Source organism: Nicotiana tomentosiformis, chromosome 7 (assembly GCF_000390325.3).
Source record: "Nicotiana tomentosiformis chromosome 7, ASM39032v3, whole genome shotgun sequence".
NCBI lineage: Eukaryota > Viridiplantae > Streptophyta > Magnoliopsida > Solanales > Solanaceae > Nicotiana > Nicotiana tomentosiformis.
In genome coordinates, this window is record NC_090818.1 from 95,293,356 (window position 1) to 95,305,452 (window position 12,097).

Here is a 12,097-nt window from a genome sequence, read left to right on the forward strand (position 1 = left end):
ATTTCTCCACTCATCTCTCAATTCTCTAATCCAAATTCTCAATTGTCATTCTCTCATTCTTCACCTAAATTGCAATCAACTATTTGGCTCTCATTTTTTTTGAAATTTTATTTATGGTATTATTTGAAGTTTGAACTTTGAACAATTGACGTTTCTTCGTGGTAACATCGGAGTTGCGAAATTCAATTTCAAGACTTCAAAAATCATCAAGTATTTAATTTATTGCGAAATTCGGTGCGCTCCTTCCAACTCTTTCTCTTATTTAATATTTTATTTGCACATTTAATTTTTATTAGTAGTTACATTTTTACAATATGTTTAATGCTGCAAAAAGAGTTTGTAATAAGGTTGCTAATCGGGGTAATCGGGAAAATAGAAAAGGAGGTACTATTTCAACTTCTAGTAGTAATTAAAATGACTTTACACATATTTCTGAAACATCACCAGATAATAATATAGCTTATGAACAATTATAGAAAGATTTCAGTATAGAAGATAATGAATTAGAAATTGAAGATGAGACACCACTTACACCTAGTAGTGTTGGAGTTTGTAGCAGGGGTGGTGGTCGTGACACTACTAGTAGACCACTTGTGGCCCCGACTAGTAATCGGACTAGGAGAAGTAAAGTTTGGAAATAGTTTGAGGAAATAGAGAATTCTTATAGAGTTAGATGCAAAATTTGTAAATATGATTTTAAACATAAGAGTGGAGGAAGTTTTTTTTGGGGGGGAGGGGAGGGAGGGGGGACTGGGACACTTAGTAGACATATGATAATTACTCATCCTATAGAATGGGGCTCTGATTTAGATAAAAATCAAGGAACTCTAAACCCTAGTAGTGGGGGACTTATGAAATATGATAAAATGAAGGTTTGTGAGGAGTTAGCAAAAATAATTGCTTTGGGTTGTCTACCTTTTTCTTTTGCTTCTTCTCATATTTTATTATGTATATTTAAAGGATTTATAATACTTTATTTAAAAATATACCTAGAAGTACTTGTAGATCTGATATCTTTAGACTTCATGGACAATATCAGACATACATACGTTATTTGTTTGACCACCTTCCTTGTAGAGTTTCTTTAACTTATGATATTGGCCATGCTGTTAATGAAAATGATTATTTGACAATTATATGTCATTGGATAGATAATAATTATTGTATGCAAAAATGTAATATCGCTTTTAAATATGATGAAGATCAAAGTCATACTGGTATTTTTATAAGTACTACTATTTGCGAAGTTGTTGCATTTTACAATATTAATAAAAAATTATTGTGTATATCTTTTGATAATGCTTAATAATGCCGCTATTTCAATATTAAGACTACATTTGAAACCACCACTTGACGAAATTTTTCATGTTAGGTGTGCATGTCATGTTTATAATTTAATTGTTAAAAGTGGCCTTGATTTATTTTCGTCTGAGATTACTCATGTTAGAAGAGAAGTTGGTGTTATTCAAGAAAATAATAGACAATCTAGAATTAGGGAATTTAAGACTAAGTGTACCAAACATAACCTTAACCCTAGATTCATGCTAGATGAAATTGTTACTAGGAATTATACATACTTATTTTTAAAAATGTTGCTACAAATATAGATTGCCGATAACTGAAGTTGCTAATGCGCATTGTACCGATCCAAACCGTATGTTAACAACTAATACTTGGGAGGCCATTAATGATGTTGTTATATTTTTACATAAATTTTATACAGCTACTGTTGAGTTTTCTGGAGCATATTACTCTACTGTTACTATGGTTTTAGTACATATAGCTGAAATTTCATTTCTACTCTCTGAATTTAAGAAGAAAAAAAAATATAAGGATGCTGTTGAAAAAATGCAAGCAAATTTAAAAAATATTTCTTTCCAATTCCTCCTATTTACTTAATTGGTGTTGTTTTAAATCATTCTATTAAGATGTCTAATTGTCACAAATTAATCAATGCTTTATATGCTTATATGAAGATTGGACCAACTGAAACCCTAGATATATATTGTTGTATGAACAAGCTAAATAATTATTTATAATAATTATATAATTATTATGCAAATATAATTGATGATGCTGCTATTAATGCAGGTAATGTTAATCCCACTATGCATTGTACTACTTGCACTGCATCTGCTACTATGGATGAAGATGAAGGCCTTGATGGTTATAATATTTGGTCTACATTTACTTTCACTCAAACCAGTAGGAGGAACATTGATGAACTTTAATTCTACTTGCAAAAGCAAACAGAGCTTCGCACAAAGGAATTTTCACCGTTGGGATTGTGGCATGAGAATGAAAAGCAATTTTCTGTTCTTTCCGCTATGGCTCGGGACGTGCTAAATGTGCCAATTTCAACTGTTGTATCAGAGAGTGCATTTAGTCAATCCAGACAACAACTAGATCACACCCGCCATTCATTGGGAAGCAATACTTTGGAAGTATTTATTTGTTTCAGAGATTGGATTAGATCGGAACGAAGAAATCAGGGGCGAGAAGATGTTGATAGACCAGAAGACGAGGAACATGGAGATATATTAACACATGGTAATCCATCTGAATTTAACATTACAGAAGATGGCCAAGAAGTTTATATTGATTATGAAGAACTTACTAAGGCAATGCAAAACCTTTGAAATTCTTGATTAATATTTAATAATTCAAATTTGAATTTACTATTTTTTCTTTAATTTAGTTATTGTAAAATGTAAACTTTAATTTGCAAGTTTGAATTAAAAAAAGAATTTGCAAATTATAAGTTAAATTCTTTTCCGTCTTTAATGTATTATCTTAAATTCTTAATGAAATATTGAAATATAAGGCTTTTAAAGCCATTAAAATTTATTCTAACACTCTTTTTATAAGATTATTTTTATATTTTATATTTTTAATTTATCGTAATATAAATTATGATAGTTATACAAAAATTAAAATACAAAAAAAAAATGGTCCGGTCCGGCCCCTTAGGCCCGGAACCGTTCCGTTCAAATTTTCACCGGCCATGCACGGAACCGATAAAACCGGTATTTTGAAACCGGTAACCGGTCCTAACTGGTGAGTGACACTAGAGGTTTGATGCTCAAAGTTCTTTTATATAGGTTAAGGGTAAAAGAACAGTGCACGAGCACTTAAAAGATAAGGCTTCAGTATAGTTAAGACCAAGCCTAACTGGTGAGTGACATTCACTTTAACTTATCAAGACAGACATGACATATTGGGCTAACAGTTGAGCATGTAAACTAGTATAGTATCTCAACAAATCTCAATACATGGTTTGTATACAGGTTAACATGAAAAACATATAGGAATCAGGATTGTGAGAAGTCATGGCTAAGCCTAATAGTTGGAGTCATAAGAAGAGATCATTCTAAGCATCAGAGACAAGCCTTTTGACAAACAATATTCATAAACTCAAAACAGTGTATCACCACAGTAAGGTCAGAATTGTGACACATAATTGCAAGCATACAATCTTTAAACTAAAATTATGTGTTTTTCTGTGAACTTAACCAAATTAATAATGGCAGGTGTGGACTCAGATGTAAAAGGTTTATAACATAACAACAGAAGTCTCACAGAGCTCAAACAGTCACCAGATGGAAAGTGTCAGTACTCACTATAGAGTTTTATCCTAATCAAACTATGTTCAGTCATGAATGCAATTTTCCTAATACATTAACAAGGTTCATTGCATGGTTTCAAGTTATCACAGAGGGCACATAGAGATCATTCTACTATAATGACATGAGCATGCTTCTTTTTAGAGTCTAACAAGATAGCATGAAAGGTAAGAACTTAATCAAAACAGCAGAATATTACAAGTATCAAATGGCTTAGTGTTGGCAAGTATTAACAATGTTCTCAAGAAAATTTTTAGCAACCTAATTTTATCTCAACTACTTGGTTAGCAGAAAAGAATACATATAACATCATCAATATAGGATCTAGATCAATGAAGCTTTAACAGGGTCTAAGAATAATAGCCATATATGGACCATTGAATATGCAGAATGCGCAAGTTATTAACTACAAAATTATCAGGTAGTTATCATGTCAAAAACATAGGCTTCAGGGAAAACATTTGTAGGAACAGTACAATATCACAAGTAGAAGGATCAAGTTAATATGGAGGTACAGAAACACAAAGAAATGTTCAAGAACATGATTCAACTCGTTCAGCTAACATGATAAAGAATATATGATTGTTACTTTACTAACAGAGGATATCTATACACAAACTCAACATAGAGATTACCTTAACTAATCATAGAGGCCTGGCCATAAGAACATTACTCGGCATAGAAGCATTTTTATTAATCAGATGATAAGAATAGAATTTGACAGCATGGCTTGATAACAATACAACATAACTAGATGAAGAAATCCCTAACTTAACAGTGAGAACATCATAGAAAGACAAGTCATGATAAACACAATTTTAATATCTAGCACAAACAATTAGAGAATAAAATAGGAAAATACAGAACCAAACGATTATTCCAATGTAAAGGGGGGGAGGGGGGGGTCAGTATGTACTGACCTTCTATGGAGAAGCAAACCAAGTAGGGAACATCCAACAACCGTTTATGGATCCAAACTCAAGACCAACAGTAGTTGAACTCACGCTGGATAATGAAAGAGAAAGAAAATGGATAAAATCAAAGAGCATTACTGGACAAGCGAGAAAACCTCAAATTTTAATCCTTTTCGTTCTTTCCTTTTGTGTTTCTGATCGTATTAGATGTCTATTTGGTGAGGACACTGAATGTCCCTTTTATAGTGCCGATAAAACCTTAAGGTTCTGGTTAGATTTCAAATCGATAATAGAAATTCATGATGGCATAGATGATTATAGCAATAGAGGTGAAATTGGTGAAGAACGGAGGGGAAAAGTAACATGGATTTACCTGGGCATGAAGAGATGGTCGTTGAACGCGAAGACCCATAAAAAAAGCCCAATGTCCATACGTCACTGCGTTTCACCTCTGGACAAAGAATAATGATATTGAAGTCAAATACATGGTAATGCATGCCATAGAATTAAAAGAGCGGTGGGATAACAAACGGTTCTCAATAGCACAATTTAAGTCTAGGGTTCAAATTAGGGCTTTTGAATTTTAGTGATGAAAACAGAAGTATCTGCACGATTCGCGGATGTAGGGAAAAAATTGAATGATTTGGAGTTTGAATTTGTGACCTTGCATAAATTTGTGCTAGGATTTGTGGCTGACGGGGTCAGTTGGGATGAGAAAAAAGACAGAGATTTGGGAGAGAGAGGCGGCCGTGTAGGGTTGGGAATGAATGAGGGTTTTGGGGTGTTTGGTTGGTTTAAGATGCATGAATGAATCTGGGCTGTTAGCTCGTTTTATCAACGACCCTGATATTTCAGAGTATAAAAGTAATAAAAGTTTTATTATGAGAAAAAAGGACGGTCATTGGATCTTAGTGATCCAACGGTTGGAATGAGATCTCGCAAGGGCTTCGAAATAAAAGAAAAACAAAGATTAATTATGGGTTGTCGATACGTTGGATCAACGGTCCAGATTCATTTGTGCTTCTTTTGTGAGTATAAAAGATGGGTGATGTGGCATTTGTTAATTGGCTCATATGGGGTGACACGATCGCCAACATAGGATAGAGGATGTGTGTCTGGACCAGGTCAAAGTGTTTGGGCATGTGTGTTTTTGGCTAAAACAAATTAAATGGCCTTTAACACATAGTCACATTGAGTTTAATTGGTTAATTGCAATTGTAGCCTTTAGAGCTTTTAACCCCTTTTTAAATCAATTTAATCATTCTTAATTAATCATAATAAAATACAATAAAACATCATTATCAAATGTATTATTAATTACTATAATTAATTATTAATTGCTATAATATTTTATTTATTGAATTATGAAACTAAATTTGGCTAATTAAAGTAATAAAGGTAGTATAGTTATAAATTAATGACTAATTAATTGAATTAATTATAAAACTTTTTTATTAAAATATAAATGTTATTTTAATAGTCCAAAATAATAAGTGTCATTTATTTAATAATATTAAATAACAAACTGTTATTAAATCAACAATATTAATTATTATTATCTATTATATTTTTGAAAAATAGGTATTATTGATTAGAAAATATTTTACCACATTTATTGCTAGTTAATAAGCATAACTAATTTAATTCTGGAAAAGAATGTCAAGCAAAGAGTATTATGTGGAAGAGCAGTTGAAGAAAACTCCAACATAGATATCTATCATGGATCTATTAATGAGCTCTGACACTCATAAAGACGCTCTGTCGAAAGTACTAAGTGGGGTAAGTATACCAAGTAACGCCACTAGTGAGGCGTTGGCCGCGACAATTGGAAAAATGGTCGAACCAAACATGATTACTTTCAGAAAAGACGAACTTCATGTGGAAGGAGCAAGTCACAACAAGTCTCTTCACATCACTCTCAAATGCGGGGACAAAGTGGTATCCCGGGTGCTGGTTGATGGAGGATCAGGAGTCAACATTAGTCCGCTCTCCACACTGCGGGAGTTGAAAATTCATTTGAGGGAGGTCAAGGAAAGCCACGTAAGGGTGAGAGCCTTTGATGGTTCACAAAAGGATTTTAATGGGGAAATTTATCTAGCTTTCCAAATCGAGCCGGTCGATTTTCCGGTGTTATTCCAAGTGATGGATATCTCCTATTCCTACAATTTGCTGCTGGGCAGGCCATGGATACATATGACAAAGGTCGTGCCGTCTACTTTGCACCAATGCATAAAATTCGAGTGGGGATGCCAAGAGATCGTGGTTCACGGAGAGTGGGGTCACTCTGCCTATCTGGAATATGCCGTCCCATTCATTGAATGGCTGGACGGATTGCCTTCTACGCTGTGGAAATCATGCAGACTACTGAGATGGAGGAGACTAAACAAAATTTGGGAATGCAGTCACCGTATAGATTCAAGATGGCTATGAGGGAGATGATGAAATATGGATACAGGCCAGGAATAGGGTTGGGAGGCAAGTCAGATGGAATCACAGAGCCAATTGAACACAATGGGCAGAAAGGAAGGGTCGGCATAGGATATCAGCCTCCGGAAGGGAAAACTCGCACCGTTAGTTCCGAGGAAAAAGTTTTTGTGCCAAAGCATGTTGCAAGTCCGGGACAGAGTTCAACACCCGAATATGATATCATCGACGGGATGGGAAAGCTGTTCATGAATATGATTGAAGAATATTGTGAAGGAAATAACATCAAGACACCGACTATCAAGGATGCCGAACCAGGGAAAGAGCTGCAGAATTGGACAACCAGTCCATCTTTAGTTCGCCGAGAGTCTTGGTAGTATAGAACTGTAAAAGTTTTTTTTTTGAAAGAGAACGGTCAATTGAGGCATGTACCATGTCAGTACCTTTTTGTCATTTGTCTCTTGTGAATGCTTAAGACGTTCCCCGTTTGATGAAATAAAAGAATCATTTTCTTAAATATCACAGCTTTGGTTTACCGCTTTATTTATACTTATGTTTTCTTTTCAGTAATCAAACCGATAAAAACCCGTGTTTCATGATTATGACATGTAACAAAACAACTGAGCGCAACGACCAGGATAATGAGGAATATGACAAGAGTATTATGCCAGACAATCTCCCGTAGGAGATCGAACAACTGGAGAGTCAGAAGAAGCCCAATCTCGAAGAAACAGAAATAGTCAATCTTGGAAATGAAGAAGATGTAAAAAAACCAGAATCAACATTCACCTAGGAGCTGAGCAGAAGGAAAAGATGATTGAGCCCCTCCGAGAGTACGTCGACGTGTTCTCATGGTCCTATGATGACATGCCAGGAGTAAGCACCAACATTGTCTCGCATCGAATACCCACTGACCCTACCAGATCACTGGTCAAGCAAAAGCCTAGGAAGTTAAAACTTGATTTAAGTCTGAGGATAAAGGAATAAGTGACCAAATATATAGAAGCAAACTTAGTAAGGGTCACCAACTATCCAAGCTGGTTGGCAAAAATCGTCCCAGTTCCCAAGAAGGACAGAAAGATCAGAATATGTATGGACTACCGAGATCTCAACAAAGCTAGTCCAAAAGATGATTTCCCTCTGCCAAATATCCACATCCTTATCAATAATTGCGCGAATCATGAATTGCAGCCGTTTGTGGATTGCTTCGTTGGATACCACCAAATCTTAATGCACGAGGAAGACGCAGAGAAGACAACTTTCACCACACCTTGGGGAGTCTACTATTATAGAGTTATGCCGTTCGGTCTCAAGAACGTCGGTGCCACCTATTATAGGAGATTGAAGTGTATGTGGATAATGTCATCATAGAGTCTCGAAAGAGTTCAAAGCACTTGGACGACTTGAGGAAATTTGTTTGAACGCATGCGAAGGTATAGTTTGAATTTGAACCCAGCAAAGTGTGCGTTCGGAATCCCCGCTAGGAAACTATTAGGTTTCATCGTAAGCAGGAAGGGGATAGAACTAGATTCATCAAAAATCAAGGCCATCTAGGAATTACCACCACCAAAGAGCAAGAAAGATTTCATGAGTTTCCTAGGAAGATTGAATTACATCAGTCGTTTCATAGCCCATTCTGCGGTAATCTGTGAACCTATTTTCAAGCTGCTAAAGAAGGTTGTTGCCACGAAATGGACGAAGGAGTGTGAGAAAGCCTTCGACGAAATCAAAGAGTATCTTACAAACCCGCCAGTGTTGGTTCCCCCCAAACCAGGGAAAATATTGGTGCTCTATTTGTCAGTCTTGGACAATGCCTTTGGCTATCTGTTGGCCAACATGATGAAACTGGGAGAAAGGAGCAGGCCATCTACTACTTATGCAAGAAGTTCACACCATGTGAGGCCAAGTATACCCTGATAGAGCGCACTTGTTGTGCTCTGACTTGGATTGCTCAGAAGCTAAGGCACTACATGTCGGCATACACTTTGCATATGATATCTCAGCTCGGCCCGCTCAAGTACATCTTTCAGAAGCCAATGCCTACCGGAAAGCTAGCTAAATGGCAAATTCTCCACAGTGAATTTGACATTGTGTACATAACTCAGAAGGCTATCAAAGAGTAAGATTTAGCCGACCACCTGGCCGAGAATCTAGTGAATGGGGATTACGAATCTCTTACTACGTATTTCCTTGATGAAGAAGTATTATTTGACGGGGAAGATATTGTTACACCCCGTAAGTTTAACATCCTTGATACCGATATATATACATTTGATATGGTATTTTGAGTGGAATATTTTTGTAAAATAGTTTGAAAAAAATATATGATTGTATATAGTTATTAGTATTACTACTTTCGAATATGTTTTAAATTATACACATAATATGAGAAAGTTTATGAGATTTTCTTTATTGTCAATATAGAAATTATTTTCTCACAAGAAAAGAAAGTTATCCTTTTACCAATTTAAGAATTAAGAGTACGAGAATTTTTACTCTTTATATGAGATTAGGAAAATTATAAAGTTGAGAAAATATGTGTATTTTTATATGGATATTTTAATTAAATAATAATGTATGTATTTATTCTATACCACATGACCATGATAGTAAGATGTATAAAATGTGTTAAAAGTGAGTAGTATTTTGAGATAATTCTTAATTATGTAGGTCATTGGTTAATTATTGGATAATAGGATATTACCCAATTAATTAAGGATTTATATTGGATAAGGATTAAGGGCATGAGGTGGCAGTCCCCCCATTCAAATTAAAATGACTCATAGCTTGGAAAGGAAAAGAAGGTGTCCATTTGCCAACTCTTGCGTATAACACGTTCATTTCTAGCCCACCCCTCCATAATATTCATACAATTGTACCTCTCTCTCTTCTTCGTTTTGGATTCTTCCTGCAAATTAATTTTCCGATAGTCCCCAAATCTTTCTTGGGTTGATCTCGCGGTCTGCTTTGTATCGATGTCGGTTAAGACAGTGCAAGTGAGCAATGTTTCTTTGGGTGCTAAAGAGCAAGATATCAAGAAGTTCTTTTCATTCTCTGGGGATATCGAATTTGTTGAGATGAGAAGTGATAATGAGCGATCTCAAGTTGCTTATGTCACGTTCAAGGATCCTCAAAGTGCAGAGACGGCAGTTCTTCTTTCGTACTGTTTTTTTTTTGAGGAATCAAATTTCTATTAGTATAATTTATGACATTGTGTCTTTGAGTGTACAACGATAACTCTGTAATAGGTACAAGACCGCTGTATCAGTTAATCTCAATCCAACAAGAACAATTCCAACGATTATTTTGGCTTCAACGAAAATTAATCTTGAGACAAAACAATTCCAACGAGATTTCTTAGCACCGTAGCAACGTGAGATTTTGCGATTCTAAAGGAGTACGATGCAACCTTTTCCAAGAATATCATATGGATTTTTTCCTACTCCAGGTATGTGAGTCTATCCCCTTCATTCTTTTGCATGACTCCGATTGTACATAATGTAATGAACGAACTCCCAAAGATACTCTACTCTTAGAAGCTAGCAGTACTTACATTGCTGCCCTTCTTATGAAACGACTGATATTGATGTTACTTCTTTTATTCGTATATTATCAATGTTGTTGGTAGTTTCTGATTCTTATAAGATTCTTAATGAAGAGTTAATCCTAATAACGTGTACGAAGGATACCGACCTTACGTCACTCCGAAAGGTTCAAAATGTGATTCCAATGAGTCCAACATGCATCATATATATGTATCTATTTTACTCTACCGAGCCGCGCTATAGTCGGCCGGGTACGGCACCTATTGTGCAACCACTGATCAGTTGGGTTTTACCGAGCTCCACGTGGTCGGGTACGATTCTACCGAGCCCTATGATGGCCGGGTACGTTTTACCGAGCCTATTACGACCGGGTATGATATGATGATGGTGATGCCACAAAGGCGTATGTTTTAAAAGTTTATGTATATATATGTATGTATCATGTATTTCATGTCAGTAGCCCTCAGAAGTACCCAGATGTCACAGGTTATATATTCTCTATCCCTGGTTACATTACTGTTCTTACTTATGCTTTCCTGCCTTACATACTCAGTACATTATTCGTACTGACGTCCGTTTTATTTGTAGACGCTGCATGTCGTGCTGCAGGTCCTGATAGATGGGTAGAATCAGTTTTACGAGCCCTCATAGTAGACGAAATTGGCATTCAGCGAAGGATCAGTAAGACTCCACCTCAGTCGGAGTGCAGCCGAGTCTATGAGTCATCGTGTCAGAGTTTTTTTACAGACTTATGGGTACGCCGGTACCCTATCCCATTTGATGTCAAATAATCTTAGAGGCTTTGTAGACAGAGGTTCATTTTGTACAGTATGTCAGAGGCCTTGGCGGCCCATATGTATTTATGTTTTAAGAAAAATGATTTAGTGATACAGTGTTTTTCCCACTTACGCTTGTACATTATGAGTTGTGGCCATGTTTGCCCATGATAGACACAAAAGGAATGAGTTCAGCCAATTCACCTATGTATGTTCTAGTTTTGGTCGAATGATCATGAGTTACAGAGTGGTTCGCTCGGGCCAGTACAGCACCGGGTGCCAGCCACGCCTCACCAGGTTTGCGGCGTGACAGATATTGCAGAATCATATCCTGGATGGAGAATATTTTTCGTTGGAGTAGCAAACTTCAAATGAGTCGGGATTGGGACAGTCCTGATTTTGGAATCTGGACAATACTATCCAGCATCAACAAAGATAATATTCCCTTACACCAATAATATGGCCGAATACGAGGCATGCATCCTTGGAATCAGAATGGCAGTCGACATGGACATCAAAGAACTTTTGGTCATAGGAGATTACAATTTGTTGATACACCAAGTCCAAGGAGAAATGGTCCACCAAGAATGTCAAGATACTATCTTACCTGCACTGCGTGAACGATTTATGCAGAAAGTTCACAAAGATTGAGTTCAAGCACGTCCCCTGAATTCAGAACGAGTTCGCCATGCCCTTGCAATCTTATCATCTATGATTCAGCATCCAGACAAGAACTACATCGACCCTATCGAGGTAGGGACCATGGATCAATATTCCTATTGCTTCCATATGAATGAAGAGCCAGATGGTAAACC

The 12,097-nt window shown here is 36.2% G+C and overlaps 1 long non-coding RNA gene across 1 annotated transcript; it reads left to right on the forward strand.

Moving 5' to 3' along the window:
* The first annotated feature begins 9,755 nt into the window (after positions 1-9,755).
* LOC138896538 (uncharacterized) lies at positions 9,756-11,410 on the forward strand. Its single transcript, XR_011409874.1, has 2 exons — positions 9,756-10,409; positions 11,095-11,410. It is a non-coding gene; the product is annotated as an uncharacterized lncRNA (long non-coding RNA).
* The last annotated feature ends 687 nt before the right edge of the window (positions 11,411-12,097 follow it).